Source organism: Littorina saxatilis, linkage group LG8, assembly GCF_037325665.1.
Source record: "Littorina saxatilis isolate snail1 linkage group LG8, US_GU_Lsax_2.0, whole genome shotgun sequence".
NCBI lineage: Eukaryota > Metazoa > Mollusca > Gastropoda > Littorinimorpha > Littorinidae > Littorina > Littorina saxatilis.
This window is the reverse complement of record NC_090252.1, coordinates 48,600,412-48,615,487: the sequence shown is the minus strand read 5'-3', so window position 1 is coordinate 48,615,487 and position 15,076 is coordinate 48,600,412.

Sequence of the window (15,076 nt, the reverse complement as noted above, 5' to 3'; positions counted from 1 at the left end):
ATTAATCAATAAATTGAATAAGCGATCTTATCGTCAGTCTGCACTCATGTGGGGATTATCCCAAGTGTTGCATGTTTAACGATCTGTCCGCTGTTCCATGATGAACTTGACCATGCCCCATCTTCACCCCTGATTACGTACACTCTACATCTAGCAATCAGACTGACTGGCTAATCTTCGTTTGGAGCCTATGAGGGACATGATCTTCTTCTTCTTCTTCTTCTTTTTCTTCTTCTTCTTCTGATTTTCTCAAACTTTTGAGGTCTTTAGGGGGGGGGGGGGTCCACTGTATCAAGTAACATGTGTAAACAGCTTTGAATTTGATGGCCAGGGGGGGGGGGGGGGGGGTCTGCCTCCTTTGATCATCAACGGCTGACATGTAGGTGACGAGTTCGTTTATCTCTCGCTAAATTGACCACGGTGCCCACAGTAGACAATGACTTGACAAGGAGGTAACAAGTGCTCACAAACTGCTTGGCAACCGGCGTTGAAGATATTCACTCACTGATGTTAGCCGCCTAATTGCTGTACTCTGCAAATTTCGTCTTATTGGACTTGATGAGAGTATTAGTGATTTAAAGCCGAGGGCGCCGCTTAACTTTTCAGCCTACCCCCTTCACAACCGCTCCCCCCTCCCCCATTTTATTTCTGAAAAAAAGGGTATTGAATTAATGCACACGTAGTTTATTCACAGATCTGTGCGCAACCAATGCGTTGACAAAAAAACAATTTTCGGTTTTGGTTAAAAGAGTTTGCCTTTTTTTCACTTTATCTTTGATTAAGATCGGGTTCTGTACATTATCAAAGAGGTTACTAATACATGTATGTCAAACAAAAATAGCTTGTGTTTTGGGGGGAACATGTTAGAATAGTTTCGGTGTGATATGATAGCAAGTTGGTCTTCTCAGGCTTTAATCTTCAACCGTTACAAACTAAATCCCAATCGCCCGCAGTCATAACTGTGAAAAGCATAAGTGACAGGCCTTGTGTGCACTCCATGGCGTCATAGAAAGGTCACTCCAGTGTCCGCAGCGTCATGACAACAAGGTGCAACATGTTACCAGACAGCTTGACAAGTATTATAGAGGCAACGTAATACAAGATGTGATCTTAGACCCTTAGAAATTAGGACTCAGCTACTCGCAGTCATATAGCATCTCATTACTGACACTACAGCGTCATAAAATGTAAATCATTATTTCACAACTTCATACCAATGTGAATTCATTGCCTGTACCGTCACAACTAACAAGAAGGTGAGAAACGTTAGAAATCAAGACTCAGCTACTCGCAGTCATATACACTCTCATTTGTGATGGGGCTTTTTCGGACACTATAGCGTCATAAAATGTAAATCGTTGTTCTACAGCGTTAACAGATGTGCATTTATTGCCTGCAGCGTTATAACGAAAAGGTGTGAAATGTTACCAGACAGCTCGACTCTTACGGAGGCAAAACGGCAGACAACTCATTGCTCATAGGCAAGTAGGTGTTTATTGGCGAGCAGCTGAGCGTTTACAACCCTATAACTGTAACTCTTCACTTCAACGATGGGTATCAGCATATTGCATAACGTTTTTGCACAGATCTGGATGCGTCAAATTCATTGAAAGTAAAGCTTGAAATCTGATGCAGAAATGAAGAACAAAATGAAAAATAGAAACTAAGACATTAATAAAAAATAAAATTAAAATATTGATGTCCTTTTCTCATAAGTTTACTTCATCGTTTTTGTTTTTTTGGTTTTTTTTTTATAGTTGTGTGCATGTCATCTTCAATGGTTTTGGGATCTGTACAAAGTTAAGCAGTTTGTGAACATGTGAAAAAGAGGGTAGGGGGAGTTCATTTGGGAATGGTGTGTGTGTGTGTGTGTGTGTGTGTGTGTGTGTGTGTGTAGATGGGGGGGGGGGGGGTTGTGTGGTGGTAGGTTAACAATCTTAAGACTGTAACGTAAATGGCTGAAATGAGGCCTAAAACCAGCGACATGGAGAGAAGCTGAATCCAACTACAGATCGCTCGCAGTCATAAGAAATTCATTGGTGACAAAGGCTTTGTTCGGACACAATATAATAGACAATTACGAATACACTATTTACTATGTAATACAATCAAAGAAGCAGAAGGTATGTGTGTGTGGGGGGGGGAGGGGGGGGGTCCAGCGTGATGAGTCTCGTGGGAATGACAATCATTAAAGGGAGATTCACACACCTGTGTCAACAACTCATCTTCACAGACTGGTGACGTCAGGTCAAGCGTGACGCGTCACCATTGTCACATCCCACCCTGCCGAACCCAACCTGCCGCATCCCAGCCTACTACATCCCGCCCTGCCGCACCCGAACCTGCCGCATCCCAGCCTGCCACATCCCGACCTGTCTCGCTTTCTCTCTCTCTCTCTCTCTCTCTCTCTCTCTCTCTCTCTCTCTCTCTCTCTCTCTCTCTCTCTCTCTCTCTCTCTCACTCCCTCTCTCTTCCCCCCTCTCTTTTTGTCTCTCTCTCTCTCTCTCTTTCTATCTCTCTCTCACTCCCTCTTTCTCACTCTCTCTCTCTTTTTGTCTCTCTCTCTCTCTTTTTCTATCTCTCTCTCACTTCCTCTCTCTCTCTTTGTCTCTCTCTCTCTCTCTCTTTCTATCTCTCTCTCTCACTCCCTCTCTCTTACTCTCTCTCTCTTTTTGGTCTCTCTCTCTCTCTCTCCCTGCTTTTCAGACCTGATTTTCTCAGACTTGTTGAGGTCTTAAAGGGGGGGGGGGAGGGGGGGGGTCCACTGTATCACGCAACATGTGCAAACAGCTTTGACTTTGATGGCCAGGGGGGTCTGCCTCCTTTGATCACCAACGGCTGACATGTAGGTGACGAGTTCGTTATCTCTCGCTAAATTGACCATGGTGCCCACAGGGCGTAGTGGACAAATCCTTGACAAGGAGGTAACAAGTGCTCACAGACTGCTTGGCACCCGACGTTGAAGATATTCACTCACTGGTGTTAGCCGCCTAATTGCTGTACTATGCTAATTTCGTCTTATTGGACCTGAGTAGAGTTTGAATGAATTATAGCCGAAGGTGCCGCTTAACTGTTATAGCCCACCCACCCCCCCCCCCCATCCTCTTCATAACACCGCCCCCCCCCCCCCCCTGACCGTTTTTACCCCGATTGACTTTGATGGCCAGGGGGGTCTGCCTCCTTTGATCACCAACGGCTGACATGTAGGTAACGAGTTCGTTTATCTCTCGCTCAATTGACAACGGTGCCCGCAGGGCGTAGTGGACAATTCCTTGACAAGGAGGTAACAAGTGCTCACAGACTGCTTGGCAACCGACGTTGAAGATTATCACTCACTGGTGTTAGCCGCCTAATTGCTCTACTGTGCTCATTTCGTCTTATTGGACTTGAGAGCTTCAGTGATTTATAGCCGAAGGCAGGTGCCGCTTAAATTTTTAGACTCCCCCCTTTACACCCCCCCGCCCCCTCCTTCTTGTTTCTGAAAAAAAGGGGTTTGAATTATTGCACGCGTAGTTTATTCACAGATTTGTGTGCAACAAACGCGTTGAAAAAAGACATATTTTGTGTTCAAAAGAGTTTGCCTTTCTTTCACTTAATCTTTAATTAAGATCGGGTCCTGTGTATTATCAAAGAGCTTACTAGTACATGCATGTCACACAAAATAGCTTAAAACCAAAGACATAGAGAGAAGCTGAAGTTTTCTTGTCAAGAATGCAACAGATCAATAACGAACACAGTACTTTCTATGTACTACAATCAAAGAAGGAGGGTGGTGGTGGTGGTGGTGGTGGGTTTTGTTTGTGGGAGGGGGGGGGCGGTTGGTCCAGCGTGACGAGCTTCGTGGGAATGACAAACATCACAGGTAGAGTTAGACAGCTGTGTCAACAACACCTCTTCCTCATCTTCACAGACTGGTGACGTCAGGTCAAGCGTGACGCGTCGCCATTGTCGCTCCTGGGAATGTCAAAACCACCACAGACACGCATCGTTGCCTTAGTTACACGTCATCGTCTCCTCCTCTTTGATAGAATCAGCCATCACACACAAGCAAATAAACAGAGAAAGAAAAACAGCCAGACAGAAAGAAAGACTTCTTGTCGCTCCTGGGAATGTCAAAACTACCACAGACATGCATCGTTGCCTTAGTTACATGTCATCGTCTCCTCCTCGGTTGTGGAGTCAGCTATCACAAACACACAAATAAACAAACAAACAAACAAACAAACATAAATGAAAACAGACAGCCAGAAAGAAAGAGAGACAGACAGATAGAACGAAAGAAAGAACCCAACGAACCAACAACAATAGAAGCAAGAAGACAGACAAGCAAACAGAAGAAAGAAAGTAAGAAAGAAGCAGACAAGAAATAAACATATTTTAGATATTAATGTCAGCAAATATTTTTTGTTTTTGTTTTGTTGTTTACTACCATATACTAATATATTTGAAGGCGCAAAACAAATGATGGTAATTGTTCGTGTGTTCACCATTAAAGCTAATCACGATTTGTCTGTTGTGCATTGTGTTTGTCCACTCAAGAATCGATAGATCGATGTTCTAGTAAATTTTCCGTTCTGTCAATGAAACGTCCCCTAAATGTAATATGTACATGAAATCTTTCTTGTTGTTTTGATTAGCAAATAAAAACACTTTGAACAAACGCATACACAAAAATAATTTCATATGATATTCCGTAAGCTGATACCAAGCTTGTTACTGCTTTCTTACATAATTATATATACGTGTATTGTATAAAGTGAAGGTATGTGACTAAAACACCATGACTCATGTTCAAGCCTTCTTATCGGCCAGAAATACTGTTTGCTGTTTCTGTGAACTTTGTATACATGTCATGATTGTAACCCTTGTTAAAATAAACTTATGTTTAAACCAAATACTGTTTGCACCACCACCACCACCAACACAAACACAAACACAAACACAATCAAACATGCAAGCACACGGTAAATCCAAAAACAAAGAGACTGACTACAACCCACAACTTACCTTTTTTTATTTTTTTATTTAAGCACACGGTAAGTGTTATCAGAGATCAAGTCTCATATTATATCCTTATTCAGTTTTGATCTCTAGCACAAAAGCACACTATAGTGTCGTCTGTACCTCCGCTATCAACATTAACCAGCAAGCGATCTTATCGTCAGTCTTCGCGCACGTGGGAATTATCTCAGTGTTGCATGTTCAAAGATGTGTCAGCTTTTCTGTACTACACCCTATCTTCATCCCTCAGACAGCAGGATAACGTTGTCTAACGTCCACCAAGGCATCAGGGGCTTATTAGGCACATGATCTGTATTACGATAATGCAGGATTATCAGAGACGAAACATGTTTAGCCTATCTGTAGACAGAACAATCCAATCTGCATCCAAATCACTCACGTTTGTTCACATATCTTGTCTAACATGGACGCTATGGCATGCTGATCAGTGTAGGTGTCAATCCTCTCAGCAGACACAAAAGGCAGTTTTTGAAGCCGTTTTAGCGGGTTACGAGACACACAATTGTAGGCTACATTTGAGAAAGTCGCTAACGCATTGCCTTCAAACTTTTGGAGATTTGTGCTGACACTCGCCGTAAAGTACATACGAAATGTCAAGTCATTTGACTTATTAGGTCTGCTGTTATTTGTTAGGTCAGAAAGAGTTCTTAAATTAATGGTAGATTTTGCGCGACAAGAGGTGTGTTTCTTTTAACTGTGATGAAGAGGGATAACTCAACTTGGTATCTAACACTATTTCTGAACACTGTAACCACTTTAGCACTTTTAATCTATTTTTTTCTGTCTTCCAAGCTTTAAATTCAGCTTACAAAATGAGTAAAAAAGTGGTTTTTTTCTGGATTCACCAGTTAAATCACTCTGTTGGGTGTTCTTTTTTGCTTCCCTATTTCTGTTCTGAAGTTTTTGATCATCTGACTACCTTGCTTTTCTATTTGGAAGATAATATGCACTCTTTTCTGAAAAATGGGTAGGGGGTGGGGGTAGTAAAAGCATCACAGTTCAAGATTTTGCGCGACAAGAGGTGTGTTTCTTTTAACTGTGATAAAGAGGGATAACTCAACTTGGTATCTAACACTATTTCTGAACACTGTAACCACTTTAGCACTTTTAATTTATTTTTTTCTGTCTTCCAAGCTTTAAATTCAGCTTATAAAATGAGTAAAACAGTGGGTTTTTTTTCTGAATTCACCAGTTAAATCACTATGTTGCATGTTTTATTTTGCTTCCTTATTTCTGTTCTTAAGTTTTGATCATTTGACTACCTTGCTTTTCTATTTGGAAGATAATATGCACTCTTTTCTGAAAAATTAGAAGGGGGTGGGGGTAGTAAAAGCACCTCAGTTCAAAATGTTGCGCGACAAGAGGTGTATTTCTTTTAAAAGTGGTGAAGAGGGATAACTCAACTTGTTATCTAACACTATTTATGAACACTGTAACCACTTTAACACTTTTAATTTATGTTTGACTGTGTTCCATGCTTCAAATTGGGCTTCAAAAATGGATACATAAGGTTTTTTTTCTCCAAATTCACCTGTAAAATCACTATGTTTGATGTTCTATTTTGCTTCCCTATTTCTCTTCTTCAGTTTGTGATCATCCAATTGTTTTTTTGTTTACATATTCACAATACAATATCACAATTTCTTCAGTAGGGTTTGCGTGAAAAAATCTCATACCTATGCTCAAACTTCAGTCGTTATCTCAAAATTTTGCGCGACAAGCACTATTCATTTTTTTATTTCCTGATAAATCAAACATTGAACTAACATAAAAAGAAACCTTTAAAACTGCCTAACCACTTTGAAATAGGGCCTCAGGTGTGTACTCCAGCAGTTTGTGAACATGTGAAAAAAAGGGTAGGGGGAGTTCATTTGGGAATGGTGTTGGTGTGTGTGTGTGTGTGTGTGTGTGTGTGTGTGTGTGTGTGTGTGTGTGTGTGTGTGTAGATAGGGGGGGTTGTGTGGTGGTAGGTTAACAATCTTAAGACTGTAACGTAAATGGCTGAAATGAGGCCTATAATTAAGGTGCTAAAACCAGCGACATGGAGAGAAGCTGAATCCAACTACAGATCGCTCGCAGTCATAAGAAATTCATTGGTGACAAAGGCTTTGTTCGGACACAATATAATAGACAATTACGAATACACTATTTACTATATAATACAATCAAAGAAGCAGGAGGTATGTGTGTGTGTGGGGGGGAGGGGGGGTCCAGCGTGATGAGTCTCGTGGGAATGACAATCATTAAAGGGAGATTCACACACCTGTGTCAACAACACCTCTTCCTCATCTTCACAGACTGGTGACGTCAGGTCAAGCGTGACGCGTCACCATTGTCACATCCCACCCTGCCGAACCCAACCTGCCGCATCCCAGCCTACCACATCCCGCCCTGCCGCACCCGAACCTGCCGCATCCCAGCCTGCCACATCCCGACCTGTCTCGCTTTCTCTCTCTTTATCTCTTTCTCTCTCTCTCTCTCTCTCTCTCTCTCTCTCTCTCTCTCTCTCTCTCTCTCTCTCTCTCTCTCTCTCTCTCTCTCTCTCTCTCTCTCTCTCTCTCTCTCTCTCTCTCTCTTTACACCCCCGGTATAGGGGTGTGTATAGGATTCGGTCGATGTGTTTGTTTGTTTGTGTTCGCATATAGATCTCAAGAATGAACGGACCGATCGTCACCAAACTTGGTGAACAGGTTCTATACATTCCTGAGACGGTCCTTACAAAAATTGGGACCAGTCAAACACATGGTTAGGGAGTTATTGGTGGATTAAGATTCTACAAGGACTTATAGAATAACCTTCTCAGTTGGTGGCAGTGAGAATGGTTATTTCCCTTTGACCAACGGGGGTGTTTTTCCTACCTCGGAGGAATTTCTTGCTTTTGTCTATCTCTCTCTTACAGACCTGATTATTTCAGACTTGTTGAGGTCTTAAAGGGGGGGGGGGGGGGTCCACTGTATCACGCAACATGTGCAAACAGCTTTGACTTTGATGGCCAGGGGGGTCTGCCTCCTTTGATCACCAACGGCTGACATGTAGGTGACGAGTTCGTAATCTCTCGCTAAATTGACCATGGTGCCCACAGGGCGTAGTGGACAAATCCTTGACAAGGAGGTAACAAGTGCTCACAGACTGCTTGGCACCCGTCGTTGAAGATATTCACTCACTGGTGTTAGCCGCCTGCTGTACTATGCTAATTTCGTCTTATTGGACTTGAGTAGAGTTTGAGTGAATTATAGCCGAAGGTGCCGCTTAACCGTTATAGCCCCCCCCCCCCTCCCCCATCCTCTTCACAACCCCGCCCCCCCCCCCCTGACCGTTTTTACCCCGATTGACTTTGATGGCCAGGGGGGTCTGCCTCCTTTGATCACCAACGGCTGACATGTAGGTAACGAGTTCGTTTATCTCTCGCTCAATTGACAACGGTGCACGCAGGGCGCAGTGGACAATTCCTTGACAAGGAGGTAACAAGTGCTCACAGACTCCTTGGCAACCGACGTTGAAGATTATCCCTCACTGGTGTTAGCCGCCTAATTGCTGTACTGTGCTAATATCGTCTTATTGGACTTGAGAGCTTCAGTGACTTATGGCCGAAGGTGCCGCTTAACCTTTTAGACTTTTAGACTCCCCCCTTTACACCCCCCCTCCTTCTTGTTTCTGAAAAAAGGGGTTTGAATTATTGCACGCGTAGTTTATTCACAGATTTGTGTGCAACAAACGCGTTGAAAAAAGACATATTTCGGGTTCAAAAGAGTTTGCCTTTCTTTCACTTAATCTTTAATTAAGATCGGGTTCTGTGTATTATCAAAGAGCTTACTAATACATGTATGTCACACAAAATAGCTCTAAAACCAAAGACATAGAGAGAAGCTGAAGTTTTCTTGTCAAGAATACAACAGATCAATAACGAACACGGTACTTTTTATGTACTACAATCAAAGAAGGAGGGTGGTGGTGGTGGTGGGTTTTTTTTTTTTTTTTTTTTTTTGGGGGGGGGGGGTTGGTCCAGCGTGACGAGCTCCGTGGGAATGACAAACATCACAGGTAGAGTTAGACAGCTGTGTCAACAACACCTCTTCCTCATCTTCACAGACTGGTGACGTCAGGTCAAGCGTGACGCGTCGCCATTGTCGCTCCTGGGAATGTCAAAACCACCACAGACACGCATCGTTGCCTTAGTTACACGTCATCGTCTCCTCCTCTTTGATAGAATCAGCCATCACAAACAAGCAAATAAACAGGGAAAGAAAAACAGCCAGACAGAAAGAAAGACTTCTTGTCGCTCCTGGGAATGTCAAAACCACCACAGACATGCATCGTTGCCTTAGTTACACGTCATCGTCTCCCCCTCTTTGATAGAATCAGCCATCACACACAAGCAAATAAACAGAGAAAGAAAAACAGCCAGACAGAAAGAAAGACTTCTTGTCGCTCCTGGGAATGTCAAAACTACCACAGACATGCATCGTTGCCTTCATTACACGTCATCGCCTTCTCCTCTGTTGTGGAGTCAGCTATCACAAACGCACAAACAAACAAACTAACAAACAGAACGAAAGAGAGACAGACATATAGAACGAAAGAAAGTAACCAAAAAACCAACAACAGTAAAAGCAAGAAGACAGACAAGCAAACAGAAGGAAGAAAGTAAGAAAGAAGCAGACAAGAATAACATATTTTAGATATTTATGTCAGCGAATATTTTAGTTTTAGTTGTTTTGTTTACTATATACTCATATCTTTGAAGGCGCAAAACAAATGATGCTAATTGTTCGTGTGTTCATCATTTAAGCTAATCACGATTTGTCTGTTGTGCATTGTGTTTGTCCACTTAAGAATCGATAGATCGATGTTCTAGTAAATGTTCCGTGCTGTCAATGAAACGTCCCCTAAATGTAATATGTACATGAAATCTTTCTTAAATTGATTGAAATTTTGGCAAATCAATCTTCGACGAAGGCCGGGGTTTGGTATTGCATTTCAGCTTGGTGGCTTAAATCAAACAGGCTCGTCACTTTCACTGCCTTTTGCACTAGCGGCGGACTACGTTCAGTTTCATTCTGTGAGTTCCACAGCTTGACTAAATGTAGTAATTTCGCCTTACGCGACTTGTTAATTTTTATAGTTGTGTGCATGTCATCTTCAATGGGTTTGGGATCTGTACAAAGTTAAGCAGTTTGTGAACATGTCAAAAAGAGGGTAGGGGGAGTTCATTTGGGGATGGTGTTGGTGTGTGTGTATGTGTGTGTGTAAATAGGGGGGGGGGGGGTTGTGTGGTGGTAGGTTAACAATCTTAAGACTGTAACGTAAATGGCTGAAATGAGGCCTATAATTAAGGTGCTAAAACCAGAGACACGAAGAGAAGCTGAATCCAACTACAGATCGCTCGCAGTCATAAGAAATTCATTGGTGACAAAGGCTTTTTTCGGACACAATATAATAGACAATTACGAATACACTATTTATTATGTAATACAATCAAAGAAGCAGGGGGTATGTGTGTGTGTGGGGGGGAGGGTGGGGGGTGCAGCGTGATGAGTCTCGTGGGAATGACAATTATTAAAGGGAGATTCACACACATGTGTCAACAACACCTCTTAGTCCTCATCTTCACAGACTGGTGACGTCAGGTCAAACGTGACGCGTCGCCATTGTCACATCCCATCCTGTCGTACCCAGCCTGCCACATCCCGCCCTGTCTCGCTCTCTCTCTCTCTCTCTCTCTCTCTCTCTCTCTCTCTCTCTCTCTCTCTCTCTCTCTCTCTCTCTCTCTCTTTCTCTCTCTCTTTACAACAAACGGCTGACATGTAGGTGACGAGTTTGTTTATCTCTCGCTAAATTGACCACGGTGCCCACAGTGCCAAGTGGACAATTCCTTGGTTTAAACTGTTTTATTTAACGTTTGTGCATTATTTACAAAAAACGCATATTGAGTAAACAACAACAAGCATAATGCTTATAGTGGTGTTCACTATTTCTAGAAAATTACATATAATATAAATGGCGGCTATTGTACAGTTTAAATGAAAAGCTTGCAAACATGAAAAGAAGATTGAATGAAAATTGTACATCAAAACAAAAATCCGTTTAGGAATACATATATAATATTTATGGTGTTTGCGAGTAAGTGATAGGGAGGGAGAGAGGGAGGGAGAGAGGGGGAGAGAGGGGGAGAGTGAGAGAGAGAGAGAGAGAGAGAGAGAGATTGGATTGGATTGGATTGGATTGTTTAATTGTGTAACCAGTGATTTGGTTTTTACAATGGTAAAAAAAAGAGAAAAGAGAGAGAGAGAGAGAAAGAGGGAGAGAGAGAGAGAGAGAGAGAGAGAGAGAGAGAGAGAGAGAGAGAGAGAGAGAGAGAGAGAGAGAAAGAGAGAGAGAGAGAGAGAGACGAGTAGACGTGTCAATTTTGCTTTCACTTTACATGTTTATCTGTTCGAAACGGCCGGACTGTCCAATAAATTCCTGCACTGTTAAAAAGATTTTTTTGTTAATTTTTGTTTGCAAGGAGGGGTTTCCATGAAGTAGAATATCTGTATGTATGAGGTTGTTGGTTAGTTTGTTGATTGTGTTGTTTCTTGCAGCTAAGTGTAAACGGCATTCTAGTAAGAAGTGTGTTGCAGTTTCTGTTCCATCACCACAGTCGCATACGCTGTTTTCCGCAAGGTGTCGCTCAACTAAGTCTTTCTTTAGATCACTAATATTAAGTCTCATTTTTGTGTGGATTATTTGTGTTTGTCGACTGCCACCGTAGAAGTAAACGGGAATTTGTGTGTCGTCTTTTGTTAAGTAATGTTTAAATTCCCCGAGGGAGTCAGTTAACTGTATTTGTTCAGGTAGTTGGTTCCAGAGTACTGTTGTCGCAGGAAAAAAGGATGTTTTGTACGTTTCTGTTCGATGTGGGGGTATACTTCGTTCTAAGGGGCGGCGTCTGTGGTAGGGGTTGTTGGCTGCTACGAGAGGTGGGAGTGCTGCTTGTAGGTATGGGGGGGGGGGGGGGGGGTCTTGTCGTGAATAATTTTATGGAACATTGTTAGTTTATGACGGTTACGCCTTTCAGATAATGATTGGAGTCCAGATTCTCCGTAAAGCTTAAAGTGACTGGTTCCGCGGACAGCTCCGATGATTGTTCGTATTGCATCTAGGTTTAGCTTTTCGAGTTCATCTGTTAGGATTTTGCTACAATTGTCCCATATTATGTCGCAATAATCAAAGTGTGGTAGAATGAAGGATTTAAACATAATTTCCAATGATTTTCGACTCAGTCTATATTTGTATGTACGCAAGCAAGCTACGAGAGTTCTGCACTTTGCAACAAGAGATTTTATATGTTCATCCCATTTACAGTTGTTTTGTATTATTATTCCTAAGTGTTTGTGATTTTGGGAACTTTCAAGGATGGTATTGCCAAAGTTTAGATCTGCGATATCAGGGGTTCTTTGTGTACAAAAGTTCACCAATTCAGTTTTTGCATGGTTAAATGCTATCTTCCATGTTTCTGCCCAATTTACAATTTTTTCAAGATCTGAGTTTAAAATTTCGGCACGGATGTTGTGATTGGCTAAAGACAAGTACATGCTAGTGTCGTCAGCAAAAAGCTTAATCGTAGATTCTATGTCACGTACAATGTCGTTTACATAAATTAGGAAAAGCAAAGGTCCAAGCACTGATCCTTGAGGAACTCCCGCTACTACTGGAAGATAAGTTGATTTACTGCCTTTTAATACAACTGCTTGCTTTCGATCTGTTAGGTAGTCTGTAAACCAGTTTAATAATGGCCCATTAATTCCAACGGCTTCGAGTTTATGCAATAAGCCCCGGTGCCAAACTCTATCGAATGCTTTTGATATATCAAAGAAGATTGCTTGGGTAGTTATTCTATTATCGAGTGATTTGCATATGTCATTGTATATTGTAAGAAGCTGGTAAACAGTTGAGTCTCCAGGGATGAAACCGGACTGCGACTCTGTAATGATATTGTTTTGTGTTAAGTAGTCAAAGACATGAATTTGTATGCATTTCTCTAGTGTTTTGCCAACACAGCTTAGGAGGGAGATTGGACGATAATTACTACATGTATCTTTGTTTCCCTTTTTATGAACTGGTGAAACGTGGGCTATTTTCCAAACTGACGGAAAAAGTCCTTCACGTAAAGACCGATTAAACAGTGCAGTTAGGCTGTCACAAATCACTTCGCAGCTCTCAATTAAAATTCTATTGTGGATTTCGTCTGGACCGACTGCTTTTGTTTTGTCTAGTTTGTTAATCGTATTTATAACTTCTTCGACTGAAAGTGTGAGAGTGTTTATTCTGCAAGGAAGCCTTGGTACTTCAGGAATGTCTGACATATCGTCTTCGACAATGGACTGTTGGATAAAGAAGTCGTTGAACAAGTTTGCTTTTTCTAGGTTAGTATAGTAGGTTGTTCCGTTTGACGTCAAAGGAGGAATTTCATTGGGGTTTGATCCTTTCTTTGATAAGAATGATTTAACTAGTTTCCACCAATTTTTAGTACCAAAGTTATCTCCACTGGATACTTTTTTGTCTAATTCTTTTATATATTCTAATTTCCGATTTCGAATTGTGTCAGTATAATTATTGCGAGTCATACGAAAGTGTTCCCAGGCCTCAGGTGTGTTTAGTCGCACTGCTGTATCGTGAACTGATCTTTTTTTGTCGCGTAGTTTTATAATTTCCTCTGTCATCCATGGTGCGTCTTGATCGCGAACAGTTATTGTCTTTACTGGCATGCATAGTCTTGCGACACTTAACAGCTTTTCGGAAAATGACCTGGCTGCTTCGTTGACAGTGTGTAGCGTTGCAATGCTCATCCAGTCGATTTTCCTCAGTTCGGTAAGGAATTTTTCTTTGTTTAATTTGGAATAGTTAAATATTGTTCTTTTAGATTCAGGAGTTTTATGTATGTGTTTCTTAATTGTCGCACATGGCACAGAATGGTCGCTGCAAATAGGGGGTAGAACGTTAATGCTTTGCACGATGTCTACACTCGAGGTAAGAATAAGGTCAATGCATGACGATGTTGTTTCTGTAACGCGGGTCGGAAGTGTAACTAGTTGTTGTAGACTGTTTAGAGTGATAATATCAAGAAGATGCTGCGACGGGTTGTTTGTAAAATCTGAATTGAAATCACCAAGAATAATAAACATATGCTCTGAAGCGGCGACATTTTTAATTGACTGATCGATGAGTTTCCAGTATTCTACATTAGAGTTAGGCGGCCTATAAAATGTACCTATTAACAACGTATCCTGGTTTAATCTAGTTTCAACCCATACGGCCTCAAGCTGGGGGATCAGAAGGTCATGCCTTGGTTTGCACACAAGAGTGTTTTTCACGTATACTGCTACCCCGCCGTGGGGGTCGTTAGGTCTGTCTTTACGAATTGGGGGGTGATAACCTTCAAGATGAATGTCGTCGTTGGACGTGGTCTCCGAAAGCCATGTCTCTGAGATCGTTATAATATCGTGGGTACTAGTCTCTGTTTCTATTATATCTAATTTGTTTCTGATACTTCTAGCATTTATGTGTATAACAGATAGCTCGCTAGGTTTCTTAGTTCGTGACGGTCCAGGGTTCGGGTGAATGTCGCCAGCAAGGCAGATCAGATAGCTGGCAAGGTTAATAAGTATTATATAGAAGAAGGATACGCTAACTGGTGCAATGTGGGTAAGTTGATTACGTGGTTTAATAGATTCGGCTTGTTGTGTCACATTCTTGGATGGGGCTGTCTTTCGACCGAGTAGATGCGATTTAAAGAATGTTTGGTTAGATAAACAATGGAGTAACAACGCAAGAGGATAGCCTTCTTTGCCCATAAAAAGCAATGCGAGAAAAGAGTAAATATTTGAAATATTCAGAAAGTTTAATTTTTTATTGGACAGGCCGACCGCTATTGAGTGATAACCCCCGATTCTGGCCCTGTAACAAGCTAGTGATACAAACATTATGTCACAGTTTCGCTAAGGAACACAAAAGGAGACGGGGTCAGAAGCGGTGGCGATCGTTCACACTGGTCTCTCGGAGGAAGCACACTCTT